This window comes from Thalassophryne amazonica, chromosome 7 (genome assembly GCF_902500255.1).
Source record: "Thalassophryne amazonica chromosome 7, fThaAma1.1, whole genome shotgun sequence".
Lineage (NCBI taxonomy): Eukaryota > Metazoa > Chordata > Actinopteri > Batrachoidiformes > Batrachoididae > Thalassophryne > Thalassophryne amazonica.
Window position 1 is genome coordinate 110,749,782 of NC_047109.1, and position 19,497 is coordinate 110,769,278.

Genomic DNA, 19,497 nt, shown 5'->3' on the forward strand with positions numbered 1-19,497 from the left:
AGTCCAGCTCTGACACTCGCTGATTTGAGGAAAGTGGGACTGGAGTCAAGTTTTGTGATTAAAAGACTGGCCGTTAATTTTTTTCACACCGTGCTCAGACTCGGACCCGCAGCCTGATGTGCACCTGTTAAATTAAACACAAAAGGCTGTGATTTGACACTTTTCTGCTTTCACTCCTTTGTTTTCCATCATATTTTTGCAGTACGCACGCTGATTACATATCAGGATCACGTACATCTGACAGAAAAGTCCACAACTTTACAGCACGAAGTTGGAAAAAGATGAAATTGTACAGTTTACCTTTGATTTGGTGGTGTTGATTGCAGAAAGAAAAGCTTGTTGAGGTTCAAATTAATCCATAACAAAGCATATAGAGAACTTTTAAACTGTCACGCACTTCATTGCATGACACGGAGTTACAAAGCTACAGAAGCATAAATTAGGCATTAAATTAATTAAATAAATCATTAGAAATTGTAAATTTATCTAAATTTGATATCTTAACTATTTTCATATTTATTTTGATCACACCTGTGCCTGTATGTCTTGCTGATTGTGGTTAAATGATTAAAAAAATAAAAAACATAAAAGGTTCATTCAGTAGTTCAGCACAGTTGGCCCCAAAATGGCACCATGTTTTGAGTTGACGTTACTCTCTCAATTAAGGGTCTCCATAGACTACGTGTTGTCTGTCTGGGCAGAAACCATCCGGGACTCAATCCAGTTCCTGGATGTGGTGGATGAGGCGGCACCAACACATGCCTACACCTGATCTAAAACTTAAAATGCTCTTGGAAAAAGTTATTTATTATTATTTTTATTAATTATTATTATCAGTTGAAATGCTCCCATCCCCGCAAAAAAACAACAACATGAAAAAAAGAAATTCACGCAGAGTATTGTGCAAAATAATAATAATAAAAAAAAAAATTAAGCACCAGCAAATGTGTCAAATATGAAAAATATAAATGTAAATCTAAATTTATGTGTGACCAGTTTCCACTTTTACAAATTAGATTTTTTTTTTATAAAACTAAAACTATACATATTAGATGGTCTCCTCCAATTGATGAGACAATTTTTTTGTATTGAATCAGATTACAACATTTTTGTGTTGTCATGTGCTGTGCAGCACATATACGAGTACAGTTAAATCAATCTGTTCATTTTTTTAAATAAATTAGTTTGTTTCAAAAATGTCAGCTGGGGTTTTTTTTTCCAATTTTGTTTGTTTTTTAATAAAATGCTTGGACATTCTAAAAATGTGACTCTATGATGATCCACAGTGTGTGTGTGTGTGTGTGTGTGTGTGTGTGTGTGTGTGTGTGTGTGTGTGTGTGTGTGTGTGTGTGTGTGTGTGTGAGGGGTGGCTATCAAACCTTATACATCATTATCAAAAAATTTCAGAATGCGGAAAAATCTTTGCACAGGATGATATAATTGTGTACTGGGCAAGTTGAAAACGTTCATTCATATGTTGCATGTTGGGAACCTTGAACGATGGTCAAAACATCAAGGGTTGTGCAGACAGATGGAATGTCACCTTTGAGCCTGACAAATGTAAAGGAATGATCCTGTCCAGTGTTCAGAAAAAAAAAAAATAATAACAGCCCAGACCAGGTTTATGGACCAACTGTTATGTGTCGGACGCGGTCAGAGCACCGACCCAGCGTTTGACTGGACCCAGCATAAAATAAGCAGAGCACGGTTCAAAAGGTAACAGAATTTAATAAACATAACAGTGAGTGGAGTGATAAACAACCCAAAAAGTCCGCGGTCTGGTGAGGTGGAAACACGGCGCGCTCTCAGCAGTGCAAACGGTCCGGAGCCACAGCAGTTCGGACCCAGGGACCCCGCCGACACCCCCCAGGCGGCCGCGACAAACCGAGTCTGCGAAGGAAGAATTCATGAGGTGAGTCCAACTCCACACAGAGAGACACAACTCAAAGGTGCACACAATCAGCAAACACTTCCTGGCTTTAATATAACTCAGCTTCTCACCCTGCAAGCACAGAACAACTCAGTTCAAATCTCCACTGCAGCAGAAGCTGATTAGGCGATTAGCATAGCATAACAGCTCAATATAACAAGGTGTGAGGGACACCAAATCCACTGTCATTACTTCATGAAAGTCACCAAAACCAAATTACCTCAGGAAGTGTGCTGAAGAGCGTGAGACCTCACCCAATCCTCCTTCACAGACTGTGTGTCAAACCTGGAGCGGTCTCTGCGTCCGTAATGGTGAGATTGTTCTCCTGACGTCGATCTCACACGTCTGCTCACAAGGTCGAGTCTCTGGCAATCACACACTGTGCATTCAAGGTTTAAGTGCAGCAAGCTCTGATCAAGACAGATACACCACAGCTGTGAGTCCTGATGACCTGCACGTGATAACAAGCCTCAGGTGTTCAGGGTGAGGTCCTAATACTCAGCCACACATCAGTCACTCAGTCCTGAACGCATACCACCTGGAGGGAGAAACAGAAAACAAAAACAAAGCCAGCCAAACACCCCAGCCCACAACACCAACTGTCTGTTCAATATCCAAAAGAACTGGACAGGGAGCCTGAGCCCTGCAGAAGACAGTTATTGCTTCCCTATTTGTTGTCTACTTGTCTGTCTGTTTGTCAGCAGGATAACTCAAAAGGTTTTAAACGGATTTTGATGAAATTTTGTGGAGTGGTTGGAAATGACAAGAGGAACAAGTGATTAGATTTTAGTGGTGATCCAGATCACGATCCGGATCCCGATGCTAATGCGTTAGCATGTCTATGGTATTTTCAATGTTAAAAGTTAGCATTAAGCAGTTGCAGCTGTTATCACGTTCGGGTGCATTTGTTTTCAAATTGTAATATTAAAATATATTATAAATATTATATTATTATAAATATTAAATTTATTTTTGTTTATATATTAATAATCTAATGATTATTATATACAATTTTAGAGAAAGAGACTGTGCCAAGGAGGGAATCTCTTTAGGGTCAGTGACCCCATGGCTTTGTTTAGAGAAGTGTTTCATAAATGTTAAAAATTCATATATTTGCAGTTTAGTTGAATAATAAATTGAATTTTGTCTCTTATTTGTTTTTGTCTATAAGCACATGCAATATCAATATCAGTGCTCAGATGACAGTAGCTTCTGGGAAAGGTGCAAGTTGCAATAAACGGTGATGCCAAGCGCTAAGGATACATGCTATCCAGTCACAGCAGATGAAACTTTTTTACTACTGAGCAAACATCACTGTTAGACTTTTTTGGGTTCAATGATTCCACGGCGTGTAGATGTTATGGCGTCAGTGACCCCATGGCCTTGGCGGAGGTTTGCACTCTCTGAGTGCTTCTAGTTTAACGATATGATAGTATTTGTGATGGCATGCTCCTACGAAATGCTGCACGTTGGCAGATTTAGTGACAGTAACTGCAGGCTGCACACATATTTCTCTTTGAACATCTTAAAAATATTAAACAGATGTGTACATTTTATTTTAAGAAACAACATAAGCCAGTGAAAAATGGACATTTTGTTTTATTTGTTTGATAATTCATGTTTTTTCTACACATAGATAAATACCCATGTGTCTCTGCAAAACAGGAAAAGGTTGCAGAGGAAGTTTCAGTCTGATGTTGAAAAGATGTGTGTGGTTTCTCTTCATCGTGCTGCATGTAGGTTAATGGGGATATGCTACACTAATAACTCACAATGCAGAATCAAAGCCAAAGCGTCTTTTACTGCTTGCTGGTGCAGATATTGCACAAGATGGACACACTGTCCTTTTAAAAGTATAGTGCCAGATAAGCGGTTTGCCTCCTGTAACTATGCAAGAGAGAAGAATATAAGCAGAAATAGCATTTAGTTTTGTAGCCAGTATATAGAATTTTAAATTTCCAAATGCATACATTTTGTATTTGTAAATTATTAGTGTTTTAAGTGACATTACATATATGCACATAACACCTGAGCAGCATGTGTTCTGTCCGTTTAAGTGCATCCCTAAGAACCGTTTATCATTATAACAAAAGGTTTCCCAACCAAACCTCTGTAATGAGTATTGGTAATGGATGCAAAGCAGTTTGAGGATATCTGGTTTGTCTTCAACGGAACAAACTGTCCCAGTCAGGTGTTGCCCTCAGATTAACATGTATGCATTCACAGAGTACAAAATCTGATTAATCCTTTCCAAACCAGTTCTGTGAGCTTGAAGATTTGTTTTTTCAGCCGCTAGAGGGGTGAGAGACAGAGCAAAAAAAAAAAAAAATGCAGCTAAATAGAACAAGAAGTGATTCTTTGGTTCTTAAGGGGAAGCACTTATAGCACTACTGTTAATGCATATCATTTTTAACAGCCACAGAAAGCACAAATCTGCATTTTAATCCTGCATTTTTTTTTCAAGACCTCCTTGTGGTAAAAGGTGGGAATTATTTTGCAGTAGGGGAAACTGGGGCACGGTGAATCATGGGGCACAGTGAATCAGTAGCTATATCTGCAAAACTACATATATGTTTGCAGCAGTTATGCCATATTTTTATGCATAAAGACATCCCCCTTATAAATTAGTGTTTTGTTTTTGGATACATTAAGGATAAAACTAAGTGGTAAGTGAAGTCAGCTTTGTTCTATCAAAAGTAAATTTTGTGGATGTCAGTATCATTGTATTCATTTCTCACAACAGAGGAAAGGTGGCTCAAAAAATTGTTCTTAGTTGGAGACTACCTCATCCAACTGATGAGCATATGTTATGTCTTCTCCAGACTATCAGCTATTTGATAACATGACTCGTGTGTCACATGGACCCGGGGCACAGTGAGTCAGGCCACAGTGAATCAGTCTAGAAAGTGATTTACTAAGCCCCAGTATCAAGTGGATGACAAATATTACTTGTTGAAGCTTATACATTTATTTTTCCATTACTTTTTTCTATAATTTGTGTATATAAACAACTGTTTTCACGTTTGAACAGAAATTCTGACAGTTGTGTTTATAATAGTTTCTAAAGGACTTATATCACTATATAAGACACTCAGACATTACATAGCTGATTTGCTGGATTATAGTTCGTATTTGCATCAGCATATATTTAATCATTTTGAAGAAATCTTTATAATCATGTATTTTTTCATTATATTCTAAGTTGATTCACTGTGCCCTGTGAATTAGTGTCTGGAGCACAGTGAATCAGAAATTTTAAAATCAATTTTAAACACCTGTTTATTACACTTGGGGGACATAAATAACACAGTCTTATAAACAATAATCTGCTGTATTAAATCCAATGACCTAAACCTATACATAATGTGTTTATGCTGCCACAAAACAACATTTCTGATCCACTGTGCCCCGGCTTCCCCTATTTAAATTTAGACAAATATTGGATTATTCTTTTTGAGCATAAACATGTTTTGGTCAAAATGTTTGAAAAAATTGAGCCAGAGTCTCAAAACTCCACTAACACATTCATGGAACAAAAAGGGCAGAACCAAGACATTAAAAAAATTATTTTAAAATTTTAACATAAGGCATTTTGGGCATGGAGTGGAGGCACAGTCTAATTATTTAACAAGATACCTGTCTTGTTATTGTGAAACAGTTTGAGATGCTATTGAATAATTTTTGAGTTAATAGTTTATCATCTTCATAACATCTCTCTTCGTTAAGAATTGTAATTATTACTTAATTACCTCGTTTGTGAAGAGGGTGGAAGCGAAATCTGTTTGTGAACAACAGATTTTAAAAACAGCCTTTTTTGATAAAATGGAGGAAGTTGGACTTTTGTCACTGAAAATTTAGAAACATTTTGGAGGTGGTCTTTTTGCCTTTTCATCAACATTTTAAAACTTTAAAGTTTTTTTTCATTAAGTGTACAAGTAAAACACAAAATATGAAATCTACAAATATTACGAAAAAAATTTATATAATATAACAAATATTTGAATTTTACTATGGAAATTTTTGGAGCTTATTATCTTAGAAGCAACTTTATGATCATGAAAACTGACAAAATTTACAAAATTACACAATTCTTTAATGTCAGCATGAGCAAATTTCTTGTGCCTTTAAGCCAAGAAGAGTTTTGCTGCTTGTTGCTTGTGTGTCTTTGTACCTGTGTGCATTTCTTACAGTAGCGTTACGTCACCACTGATCAACCACTCTAAAAGCACATCAGTACAATAAGCCAAATCAGCAGGATCAACACGCATGCGCCGCTCAAAGTTCACACTTACCCACTTAACTAAAACAATGCATAGAAGCTGCATTACTGGAGTGTTCGATCTATTTATATCTTGCCCTTAAAGTTAAATTAGCATCTTTAAGAAGTATTTAAAGCAGCATGCCTGGTCCTCTTTGTTCTGTGGCTGGTACATGTGGGCTGCAAAAGTGGAAAAAGCAAATTTGCTCTGTACACGAATACAAACAAGGCACCGCACATTGCGTTTGCAATCTTCCATACGTCCTACACACTTCTCCAAAGGAATTATAAGGTCCCGAAGGACGTGCTGAATGAACTAAATTAAGGTTCCATGAAAATGTTATGCTTTCTAGACGCATTACATATAAGCAAAAAAGTTTCAAGAATTTTTTTTTTATTTTATTTTAATTGTGGTAATTGAGGCCTACATGTCCAAAATATAACACAATGCTAAAATACCCTCAGCTGTATGAGCATAAAAGGGTGATTCTTTAACTATGGGCACTATTGGCCTTGTAAATGTAATTTCCACCACACCATTGCCTTACAATATAAAGCGCCTTGGGGCAACTGTTTGTTGTGATTTGGCGCTATATACATGTGCTCTGATGTCACTGTTTATCTCCATAGAAACTACCCAAACAATCTTTCATACAAGCTGTTTAAAGGGACATTACAGTGTTGTGGTGGAAATTACAGCAATAGTGTGGGACAACTACATTTTGTTTAAAAAAAATCACAACAGTTGTATGACATTGAATACCCCAATTATGTTTTGATTATTTTACTGATATTTTATTCAGAGATATTTTAAGACATTAGAAAAAACGTTTTTTTACCATTCATTTTTATCATTGAAGATCAAAAGTCTGGGTGTGGGACAAGCACAAAACGGCAATATTTGCATATAATGATGCTGAAAAAGGTGAAAAAGTCATCATAGATTACTAGAACAAATTTCTTAAAACACTTTCATTGTAAAGATAACTATAAAAGTGTGAAATTTCCCCTTTTTTCTGTTTTTCATACAATATGATCAAAGGACATAATAAGTGCCCGTAGTCTAAGAATCATCCAAAAATAGGAAGCAGAATGTGACCTTTTGACCTCTTAAAATAGGTCAAGATTAGCCACCTTTGAACTTGTCCAAGGTTTGTGTTCCAAGACTGGTTCCTGTGAATTTGAAGACCCTGGCAGTAATAGGGCTGGATTTACGCTGAGCACAGACAGACAGACGGACAGACGGACAGACGCAAAGTCTTTGCAATACCCGACGACCATATTTTGGCCTCGGTAAAAATAGAAAATGCATAGCTCAAAATAGTTTAATATTTTGTTTGAAGTCACTGTTTATGCAGTATAAATACCTTGAATCTCAGCCTGGACCAGTACATACAACCACAAGACTGTGGTTGAAGAAGACTTCTGACTTGACAGTTGTCCAGAAGATACTCACTGCGGAAGGTCATTACTGAAAATCCTGGCTGTTCGCAGAGGGCTGTGTCAAAGCATATTCAACAGACGTTGACCGGAAGGGAAAAGTGGGGTAGGAAAAGACACACAAGCAACAGGGACAACCGCAGCCTTGAGAAGATTGTCAAGCAAAGCTGATTCAAGAAGTTGGGCAAGCTTCACAAGTAGTGGGCTGAGGATGTAGTCTGCATGTCAAGAGTCACCATGCCCAGACATGTTGAGGAAAGCATTGCATTTCTACTGTCAACCCACTCCTGTACCACAGACAATGTCAGAAACATCTTACCTGATCTAAGTAGAAAAAGAACTGGACCATTGCTCAGTGGTCCAAAGTCCTCTTTTCAGATGAAAGCAAATTTTGCATTTCATTTGGAAATCAAGATCCCAGAGTCTGGAGGCAGAGTGGAACAGAATAGAATAGAGCCTTTATTGTCATTGCACACAGACACACACATATATACGAGGTCTGTTAGAAAACTATCCGACCTTTTTATTTTTTGCAAAAACTATATGGATTTGACAGGAACCACAGAATCTCATCTCTGCTGTTTGCGGACGATGTGGTTCTGTTGGCTTCGTCAAATCAGGACCTTCAGCATGCACTGGGACGGTTTCCAGCCAAGTGTGAGGCGTCCGGGATGAAAATCAGCACCTCCAAATCCGAGGCCATGGTTCTCGACCGGAAAAAGGTGCTTTGCCCTCTTCAGGTCGGTGGAGTGTCCTTGCCTCAAGTGGAGGAGTTTAAGTATCTCGGGGTCTTATTCACGAGTGAGGGACGGCTGGAGCGTGAGATCGATAGACGGATCGGTGCAGCGTCTGCAGTGATGCGGTCGCTGTATCGGACCGTCGTGGTGAAGGGAGAGCTGAGTAGGGGGGCAAAGCTCTCAATTTACCGATCGATCTATGTTCCGATCCTCACCTATGGTCATGAGATTTGGCTCATGACCGAAAGAACGAGATCGCGGGTACAAGCGGCCGAGATGAGTTTCCTCCGCAGGTTGGCTGGGCACTCCCTTAGAGATAGGGTGAGGAGCTCGGTCACTCGGGAGGAGCTCAGAGTCGAGCCGCTGCTCCTCCACGTCGAAAGGAGTCAGTTGAGGTGGCTCGGGCATCTTTTCCGGATGCCCCCTGGACACCTCGCTGGAGAGGTGTTCCGGGCACATCCCATTGGGAGGAGGACCTGGGGAAGACCCAGGACATGCTGGAAGGATTACATCTCTCGGCTGGCTTGGGAACGCCTTGGGGTTCCCCCTGAGGACCTGGGGGAGGTGTGTGTGGATTGGGAGGTCTGGACAGCTTTGCTTGAGCTGCTGCCCCCGCGATCCGACTCCAGATAAAGCGGAAGAAAATGGATGGATGGATGGATATATGGATTTGAATCACGTGTGATTGCATCAGCCAAGCTTAAACCTTCGTGCGCATGCATGAGGTTTTTTCACGCCTGTCGGTTGCGTCATTCGCCTGTGAGCACGCTTTCAGTGAGCAGTGGTCCACCCCCCCTCGTCGGATTTTCATTGCGAGGAAAATGTCTGAACGATTTGGAGCTTTGCTGCATCAAATTTTTCCAGAAACTGTGAGAGACAGCCAGGTGGAAACCATTCGGAAGATTCAGACGGCTTTCAGGGACGATTCTATGGGAATCACACGGATTAAGGAGTGTTACAACTGGTTTAAAGACAGCGCACAATGGCGGAGGGCGTGCCGTGCTCTGAGCGGCGATCAACAGGCTGAAACGACCAGATTATTTCCAAACTGAATGCTGTGTTGATACGGGACGTCATCTGACTACCAGAGAAATGGCAGAAGATGTGCACATAGCACTTTTTTGCCACATTCCACTGTTACTGTTGTGTGGGCCGCTGAAGAGGAGGTACTGCTGGCCCACCACCACTAGAGGGCGCCCTGCCTGGAGTGCGGGCTCCAGGCACCGGAGGGCGCTGCCGCCTTACAGGAGCAGCCAGGATGACAGATGTCACCCATCACCGGAGACAGCTGATCCCAATCAATACGGAGGTATATCAGCAGGACGGCATCTCCACCTCATTTGCCGAGATATCGCCTTACCAAAGAGGTAACCATTTCAGCCTGCACATACGTGTGTCTTTACTTGTATTCTTGTTTGATTGTCTATAGGACAGCTGACTACTAGACAACATTCGGATAAGTACTCACCTTCCTACATTGTTGTTGACGAGAGGTGGAGGTGGACTCTCCACCCTCCGTGTTACTGGGTGCAGCCGCATCCACACCTGACTGTTTCTGTTTCTTGCCAGCAGTACCGGATCCGACGAGCGGAGGCAGTGGCCACCTGGGAATTCGGGACTTGGCGGCTCCAGTATTCCCGGGGTTCGGTGGCAGAGGAAATCGGGTTGGTTCCGGTTCGACTTGGACAGACGTCTCCTATCGTCGAGCCTGCCCACACGACACCGTTGTAATTGGACTCCATTTCGATATTGTAACCGGTTGTATTTGTTGTGCCTGTTTCACAACAGTAAAAGCAGTGTTATTCGACTCCTCCATTGTCCGTTCATTTGCGCCCCCTGTTGTGGGTCCGTGTTCCTACACTTTCACAACAGTTACAGGAGTTTTTGTTATGGAAAGAGGAGCGGAGGAATTCGCCAAGGAGCCGCTAATGGCGCAGGACAAAAGCACCTCCGTGTTTGTCTCACAGGACATGTTGTAACATGCCCAGCTCTTGCACCATTCGGAAGATTCATACGGCTTTCGGTGGCTTTTCAGTCATGTGACTATCCGAGAAATTGTGGACGAGCTGGACATGCCACAACATGTCCTGTGAGGCTTCATCACGGCGTTGCTTTTTGTCCCACACCGTTAGCGGCTGCGTCCCGACGTGCAAATTCCTCTGCATGTCTTTTCATGACGAAAACTCCTGTAACAGTGGAATGTGCCGAAAAAGTGCTATGTGCACATCTTCTGCCATTTCTCAGCGTTCAGTTTGGAAATGATCTGGTTGTTTCAGCCGATCGATCACCGCTCGGAGCGCGGCCGCCCTCCGCCATTGTGCGCCGTCTTTAAACCAGTTGTAACACTCCTTAATCTGCGTGATCCCCATAGAATCGTCCCTGAAAGCCGTCTGAATCTTCCGAATGGTTTCCACCTGGCTGTCTCTCACGGTTTCTGGAAAAATTTGATGCAGCAAAGCTCCAAATCGTTCAGACAATTTCCTCGCAATGAAAATCCGACGAGGGGGTGGACCACTGCTCACTCAAAGCCTGCCCACAGGCGAATGACGCAACTGACAGGTGTGAAAAAACTCACGCATGCGCACGAAGGTTCAAGCTTGGCTGATGTAAGTGCACATGATTCAAATCCATATAGTTTTTGCAAAAAATAAAAAGGTCGGATAGTTTTCTAACAGACCTCGTGTATATATATATATATATATATATATATATACACACACACACACAACGAAACTTGTCCTCTGCATTTAACAATCCTAATTACAGTAACACACAATCCAACCACTAGGAGCAGTGCGCAGCCACAGTCCAGTGCCTGGGGACATGTAGATGCTGCCTTGGTCAGGAGCAGAGAGAGGAACAGATCCTAAATAAGCATATTTTTTTGTTTTTATTTTTTGTTGTAGAATTAAACCAGAGTGCCTGGAGGAAACCCACGCAGACACTGGGAGAACATGCAAACTCCACACAAAAGGGCTGGGAATTGATCCCACGACCTTCTTGCTGTGAGGCACCAGTGTTAACCACTAATCCACCGTGCCACCCACACAGCACTGTGGGCGGCACAGAATCCAAGCTGGGTGAAGCCCAGTGAGAAGTTTTCACAGTTAATGATGATTTGGTGCACCACGTCATCTGCTGGTGTTGGTCCACTGTGTTTTTATCAAGTGCAACGTCAACACAGCCATCTACCTGGACATTTTAGACAACTTCACACTTCCATCTGCTAACAAGCTTTGTGGATGCTGATTTTCTTTGCCAGCAGCTCTTGGCACCTGGCCACAGTGCCAAAACTATGAGTAGCTGGTTTGCTGACCATAGTGTTATTGTACTTGACTGGCCATGGACAGTACCTCATGGACTCCATCTATGGGCTATTATCAAGATGAACACTGGAAACACCAAAGCCAACAATACAGATGTGCCAGGTGTGCTGAAGACTGCTATCAAAGCAAACTGATCTTCCACAGTGCCTCAGGCTGATCGCCTCCATGCCACGCTGCACTGATTCAGTAATTAATTCAAAAAAGCAGCACCAAGCAAGTACTGAGTGCATAAATTAATAAAGTTTTCAGAAGTTTAACATTTATCTGATTGTGACTGATGGACCTTAGGATATCTCCCCACCATTTTTGACTTCGTCCCGAAGTCACAGGTGCATTTAGTATGGGCCGGGGCGGAGGATTAGCAGCAATCTTCCATTCCAGCTTATTAATTAATCAAAAACCTAGACAGAGCTTTAATTCATTTGAAAGCTTGTCTCTTAGTCTTTTCCATCCAAATTGGAAGTCCCAAAAACCAGTTTTATTTGTTATTATCTATCGTCCACCTGGTCGTTACTGTGAGTTTCTCTGTGAATTTTCAGACCTTCTGTCTGACTTAGTGCTTAGCTCAGATAAGATAATTATAGTGGGCGATTTTAACATCCACACAGATGCTGAGAATGACAGCCTCAACACTGCATTTAATCTATTATTAGACTCTATTGGCTTTGCTCAAAAAGTAAATGAGTCCACCCACCACTTTAATCATATCTTAGATCTTGTTTTGACTTATGGTATGGAAATAGAAGACTTAACAGTATTCCCTGAAAACTCCCTTCTGTCTGATCATTTTTTAATAACATTTACATTTACCCTGATGGACTACCCTGCAGTGGGGAATAAGTTTCATTACACTAGAAGTCTTTCAGAAAGCGCTGTAACTAGGTTTAAGGATATGATTCCTTCTTTATGTTCTCTAATGTCATATACCAACACAGAGCAGAGTAGCTACCTAAACTCTGTAAGGGAGTTAGAGTATCTCGTCAATGGTTTTACATCCTCATTGAAGACAACTTTGGATGCTGTAGCTCCTCTGAAAAAGAGAGCTTTAAATCAGAAGTGTCTGACTCCGTGGTATAACTCACAAACTCGTAGCTTAAAGCAGATAACCCGTAAGTTGGAGAGGAAATGGCGTCTCACTAATTTAGAAGATCTTCACTTAGCCTGGAAAAAGAGTTTGTTGCTCTATAAAAAAAAGCCCTCCGTAAAGCTAGGACATCTTTCTACTCATCACTAATTGAAGAAAATAAGAACAACCCCAGGTTTCTTTTCAGCACTGTAGCCAGGCTGACAAAGAGTCAGAGCTCTATTGAGCTGAGTATTCCATTAACTTTAACTAGTAATGACTTCATGACTTTCTTTGCTAACAAAATTTTGACTATTAGAGAAAAAATTACTCATAATCATCCCAAAGATGTATCGTTATCTTTGGCTGCTTTCAGTGATGCCGGTATTTGGTTAGACTCTTTCTCTCCGATTGTTCTGTCTGAGTTATTTTCATTAGTTACTTCATCCAAACCATCAACATGTTTATTAGACCCCATTCCTACCAGGCTGCTCAAGGAAGTCCTACCATTATTTAATGCTTCAATCTTAAATATGATCAACTTATCTTTGTTAGTTGGCTATGTACCACAGGCTTTTAAGGTGGCAGTAATTAAACCATTACTTAAAAAGCCATCGCTTGACCCAGCTATCTTAGCTAATTATAGGCCAATCTCCAACCTTCCTTTTCTCTCAAAGATTCTTGAGAGGGTAGTTGTAAAACAGCTAACTGATCACCTGCAGAGGAATGGTCTATTTGAAGAGGTTCAGTCAGGTTTTAGAATTCATCATAGTACAGAAACAGCATTAGTGAAGGTTACAAATGATCTTCTTATGGCTTCAGACAGTGGACTTATCTCTGTGCTTGTTCTGTTGGACCTCAGTGCTGCTTTTGATACTGTTGACCATAAAATTTTATTACAGAGATTAGAGCATGTCATAGGTATTAAGGGCACTGCGCTGCGGTGGTTTGAATCATATTTGTCTAATAGATTACAGTTTGTTCATGTAAATGGGGAATCTTCTTCACAGACTAAAGTTAATTATGGAGTTCCACAAGGTTCTGTGCTAGGACCAATTTTATTCACTTTATACATGCTTCCCTTAGGCAGTATTATTAGACGGTATTGCTTAAATTTTCATTGTTACGCAGATGATACCCAGCTTTATCTATCCATGAAACCAGAGGACACACACCAATTAGCTAAACTGCAGGATTGTCTTACAGACATAAAGACATGGATGACCTCTAATTTCCTGCTTTTAAACTCAGATAAAACTGAAGTTATTGTACTTGGCCCCACAAATCTTAGAAGCATGGTCTCTAACCAGATCTTTACTCTGGATGGCATTTCCCTGACCTCTAGTAATACTGTGAGAAATCTTGGAGTCATTTGTGATCAGGATATGTCATTCAAAGCGCATATTAAACAAATATGTAGGACTGCCTTTTTGCATTTACGCAATATCTCTAATATCAGAAAGGTCTTGTCTCAGAGTGATGCTGAAAAACTAATTCATGCATTTATTTCCTCTAGGCTGGACTATTGTAATTCATTATTATCAGGTTGTCCTAAAAGTTCCCTAAAAAGCCTTCAGTTAATTCAAAATGCTGCAGCTAGAGTACTGACGGGGACTAGCAGGAGAGAGCATATCTCACCCATGTTGGCCTCTCTTCATTGGCTTCCTGTTAATTCTAGAATAGAATTTAAAATTCTTCTTCTTACTTATAAGGTTTTGAATAATCAGGTCCCATCTTATCTTAGGGACCTCGTAGTACCATATTACCCCATTAGAGCGCTTCACTCTCAGACTGCAGGCTTACTTGTAGTTCCTAGGGTTTGTAAGAGTAGAATGGGAGGCAGAGCCTTCAGCTTTCAGGCTCCTCTCCTGTGGAACCAGCTCCCAATTCAGATCAGGGAGACAGATACCCTCTCTACTTTTAAGATTAGGCTTAAAACTTTCCTTTTCGCTAAGGCTTATAGTTAGGGCTGGATCAGGTGACCCTGGACTATCCCTTGGTTATGCTGCTTTAGACGTAGACTGTGGGGGGGTTCCCATGATGCACTGAGTGTTTCTTTCTCCTTTTGCTCTGTATGCACCACTCTGCATTTAATCATTAGTGATCGATCTCTGCTCCCCTCCACAGCATGTCTTTTTCCTGGTTCTCTCCCTCAGCCCCAACCAGTCTCAGCAGAAGACTGCCCCTCCCTGAGCTTGGTTCTGCTGGAGGTTTCTTCCTGTTAAAAGGGAGTTTTTCCTTCCCACTGTAGCCAAGTGCTTGCTCACAGGGGGTCGTTTTGACCGTTGGGGTTTTACATAATTATTGTATGGCCTTGCCTTACAATATAAAGCGCCTTGGGGCAACTGTTTGTTGTGATTTGGCGCTATATAAAAAAAAAGTTGATTGATTGATTGATTTAAGCATGTTCTGTGACTACCCACATCCTGTTTGTGATGCCAGATTGTGACCGAAGGACCTTTGTGGCTGGGACAGTGGTGGGATTGAACCCAGACGGCTCGCACTAAAGACCATTCCTCTACCAAGTCAGCCAAAGGGGAATTCCCCATTAGCCAAGCTAGCAGGAACGTCTTTTCAATCAGGACCTGGGACCTTCATCCCGCTACATTATGAAATATTCTAATATTTTGAGATGCACGCATTCTGTTTTTGGAACTGTCTGCACTAATGATCAATATGAAAATAAAAAAAAATGTTTGAAAGTTTAGTTTACATGTAATGAGTCTAGAATATGTAATTTTTTTTTCACTTCCTGAAATATCTGACAAAAAAATTCATCTTTTTCCATTGTTTGAGATGCTCCTGTGTATTAAAAGGATTACAAAGATGCACACAAATGATGCGTTTAGCCTTTTAAAGCCCACTGACAAAAAACCTCATATGATTTGAAGTTCAATATTTCTTGTAAGAAGACAATTTTAAAAAATAAACTAGTCCCCAGTAAGACCTTATTTTGGAGATGTGGGCATGGATCAGTTGTTTGTCTGGGTTGTTGCCATCCAGGACCCAAGGCAGTTTCCTAAAGTCTTGGATGTGGTGAAGCACTGCACTAGCACATTTATTCCTGTGATAAAATAAATAAATAATGTGGGGGGGGGGGATTTTCCCCTCAGCAGCATTGCTATAAGTGGGTAGGGTGTGTAGGGTTAGATCTTACTCTTGTGAAGCGCCTTGGAGCAACCTATGTTGTGATATGGAACTCTGCAAATAAATCAGATCAATAAAAAACAAAAATTAACAACTACAAAAATAATGAAAACAAAACTATAAAAATTTAAATAATTCAATTTAACTTAAGTTTTTTTTTCATTTATTTTAGTTACTTAATTAAATTTTATTAATTTAATTCATTTATTTTAATCCATTAAATAATCAAAAAAGTAATTTTAAAAAGAAATTCATTGTGACCTTTGACATTACAAAGCGGGTTAAAAGACAGTAATATGATCTTGTGTTTTCATGTTGTCATTATGCTTAAACCTAAAGGATTGGAACAGAAAACTATTATTTTAAGTTAAGTTTACTCATTAATTAATTCATTTTTTTTCCCCTTTTTTTGGTTTGTTCCTGTAATCTGAACTTTTGTTTGAGGTCAAGGGTTAAAAAACAAATGTAGGCAGAAGAACAGGATCAGGGATCAAACTGAACCATCTTTCATGGTGACGTTGGTTGTTCTCCACCCTGAGTGTGAATACATATTGTGTGCATGTGCCTGCATGCCTTGGTAATATTTTTGTGTCTGCAGCAAAGTGGGTGCGTTCATGCAGTATTTTCCCATGTCTGCTGGGAAGCCAGAAAGGGCCAGAGAGGATTTACAGGAATTGGAGGAGAGGTAACGCAAGAATGGCTCTGCAACAGTCGAAGCCATAAATGCCAAGAAAATGATGGGACGCCTTTATTTGTGTGTGTGTGTGTGTGTGTGTGTGTGTGTGTGTGTGTGTGTGTGTGTGTGTGTGTGTGTGTGTGTGTGTGTGTGTGTGTGTGTGTGTGTGTGTGTGTGTGTGTGTGTATATACACACTGACCCAGGATTCTGGGAAATGACCCAAGTGAAATTAGGGAGTTGTGGTTGGTGCAGATTCACAGTGAAGTGATGAACTTAATATGGTCACCAGCTTTCCTCTAAATCACTCCATTTAAACATCAACCTAAAATAGAACATCTGCTCAGTTTAAAGAGAAACTACACTCAGAAACAGCATTATCTTTTGGTTACATCTGCCTGGGTGGTTCTTTCTTGATATACATTCTCATCTCCAGTTTGGAGCAGGTGACTCTGCATTTGAATGAGATGGATATATCCAAATCTTACCCACCCCCTCTTCACCTTCTAAGGTGGCGGTGGCCGTGTTCCTCAGGTTTGGGCCCTCCACCAAGCGGCCTGGTTGTTTGAGGGTCCTACACAGTATCTTCACTGTTCCAAGGACTGCAGTCTTCAGGATAGAGACCTCAGATGTTGTCCCTATAATCTGCTGAACCCATTTGCCCAATTTGAGGGTCACAGACCCAAGAGCTGTTATTGTCACGGGGACCACTGTGGCCTTGACGTCAGTACTTCTTGATCTTCTCATGCTCTTTCTTTCTGATGTTGCCTGCGCTTTTCTGCTCCTTGTCAACTACCATTCTGTCTTGTTGGTTGTTCATCACCTGATTGTCTGTCTGGAACTTGAAGCTCAACAGCACCTTTCCTCTGCCCTTCTCAACCACCTTTGGTGGTTTTCCCAACTTGGACATAACTCACAGTCCATACAGATGTTCCTGTACACTGTCCCAGCTACTTGTTTGTGCCTCTTAATGTATTCTGTTCCAGCTTGCATCTTGGACCCTGCCATTGTGTGTTTGAACATCTCAGAGGCACCTTTGCACCACCAGCACCTTGGATCTTGTTTGGCAGCATAGACCAGTGCCTCTATGGACCTGGTGCTCAGGGCTTATTCTTGTGCTGACAAGAACAGAGACTCTGTGGTGTCCTTCATCCCATCCTTTGCTAGTCAATGGTAGTATTTCTTGATGTCAGCCACCCTACTCTATCTTCCATTGGCCCAATCATCTATGTCATCTCTTATTCTTCCTTTCCACCCACTGCCTTCTGCTGTTGAACGTTCTCACTTAGTGATTTGTCCATGGGGACCAGCTTCGTAACAGATTCTTGGATGTGTCTTGTTTCATCCTTGACAGTGGTTCTTTTTACTTGTCATACGGTCTCAAGGTGCTGGACTTTGGGTGGAACCATCCAAGCATTGTGAGGAGTTTATGTGTCTTGACATCTGTGGCATCTGTCTCGACCAAACAATGATTCAGTGATCATGATCCTGTTTTTGACGTGGGAAGTTAGGAGCCTCATTCACCAAGGCTGCATACGAACAAAAACATTGCGTAGGCCATCTTTCACGCTCGCATTTGGAATTACTGAAAGTGAACTGAACGTGAGAAGGTACGTTTCCCCTCGCCAGTTTAATTTCAGGCGGTATGCACATTTCTGGTGCGTTTTTGTCATTTGGCGACACTTAGAGGTGATACATTGAAATTGCAAGTATTAAAAATTTCCCGTTGTAAAGCCTTATCATTTAAAATCAATCAATCATTCAGACAGTTGCACATCATTTACAGATCATTTGCACCTTGGGTTTATGGGAAGAGTCTATCCTCAGTTTGTAGACAATTAAGTGAGAAGATAAAAGCTGTATCACCCTGAAAAGGTTTCCAACATTGTGTGGGCATGCAGGGTGCTGCACAATACTGCACACAGGCACGCAACCAGAGTCAGGACCGGTCAATGCACGGTCCAGTCAGAATGCCATTCAAAGCCAGCGTTGAGTAATAGACACAAAATAAAGAGACAAATGACACAAGATTTGTTACCCTAACACTGATCAATTTTAATATATTCATGTATATATTATTATTACTACATTTCTATAGTAGAACAATCAAACACAATAGATAATTTAGAACTTTTTGATGTTTTTGCACATCAACTCCCGCCCACCTCTATCTGTGGTTGGCTTACCATGAGATTTTACTCTTCCTTAGCCAATCACCATCACTTATGCAGTTGTTTCGACCCTTAACCCCACCACCAAAGAAAGGAAAAGAAAACACTTTGCAGCATAGCTGAGAGTCTGCAGATGAAAGCTACAGGGTGACCCCCCCCCCCCCAAAAAAACAGAACCTATTAAAACTGTAGTAAATCCTACAAAGGAAGATGATTGGAACAATCCATACAGTAAAGAAGACGAATGGAACAATCATCTTCTCCAACAAGTCTTGGTCAACCAAGGAAAAGACATTTTGCCCGGAGCCCTATTTTGCCAACAAATCATTTGAAGAATAATTTTGAAAGAACACGACTTTTATGCAAAGCAACCAAGATAACTAACTTTAAGGAATGATCGTACACAGACTGAAGTTTAAGTCCAGCAAAATTCAAGAAGTTTGCTGGACCCTTGTAGGATTTATTACAATTTTTATGGGTTCTGTTTTGTTGTTGTTGTTGTTGTTGGTGGTGGTGGGGGGGGTGTCACCCTGTACTTCAAAAAGCTTAATTATAGTAACACACCACATTTTACTGTCAGTAACGATAACAGCATTGTAACGATGGAAACAGTAATTAGTTATATTACCCGTTACTGAAAAAAATAACGGCATTATTCCCCTCAGTGATGGGAGACATAGTTTCCTTCGCTTTATACTAAATGCACGCACGTGTGTGCAAGTGACACATACAGTGTTCATGTAAACAACAT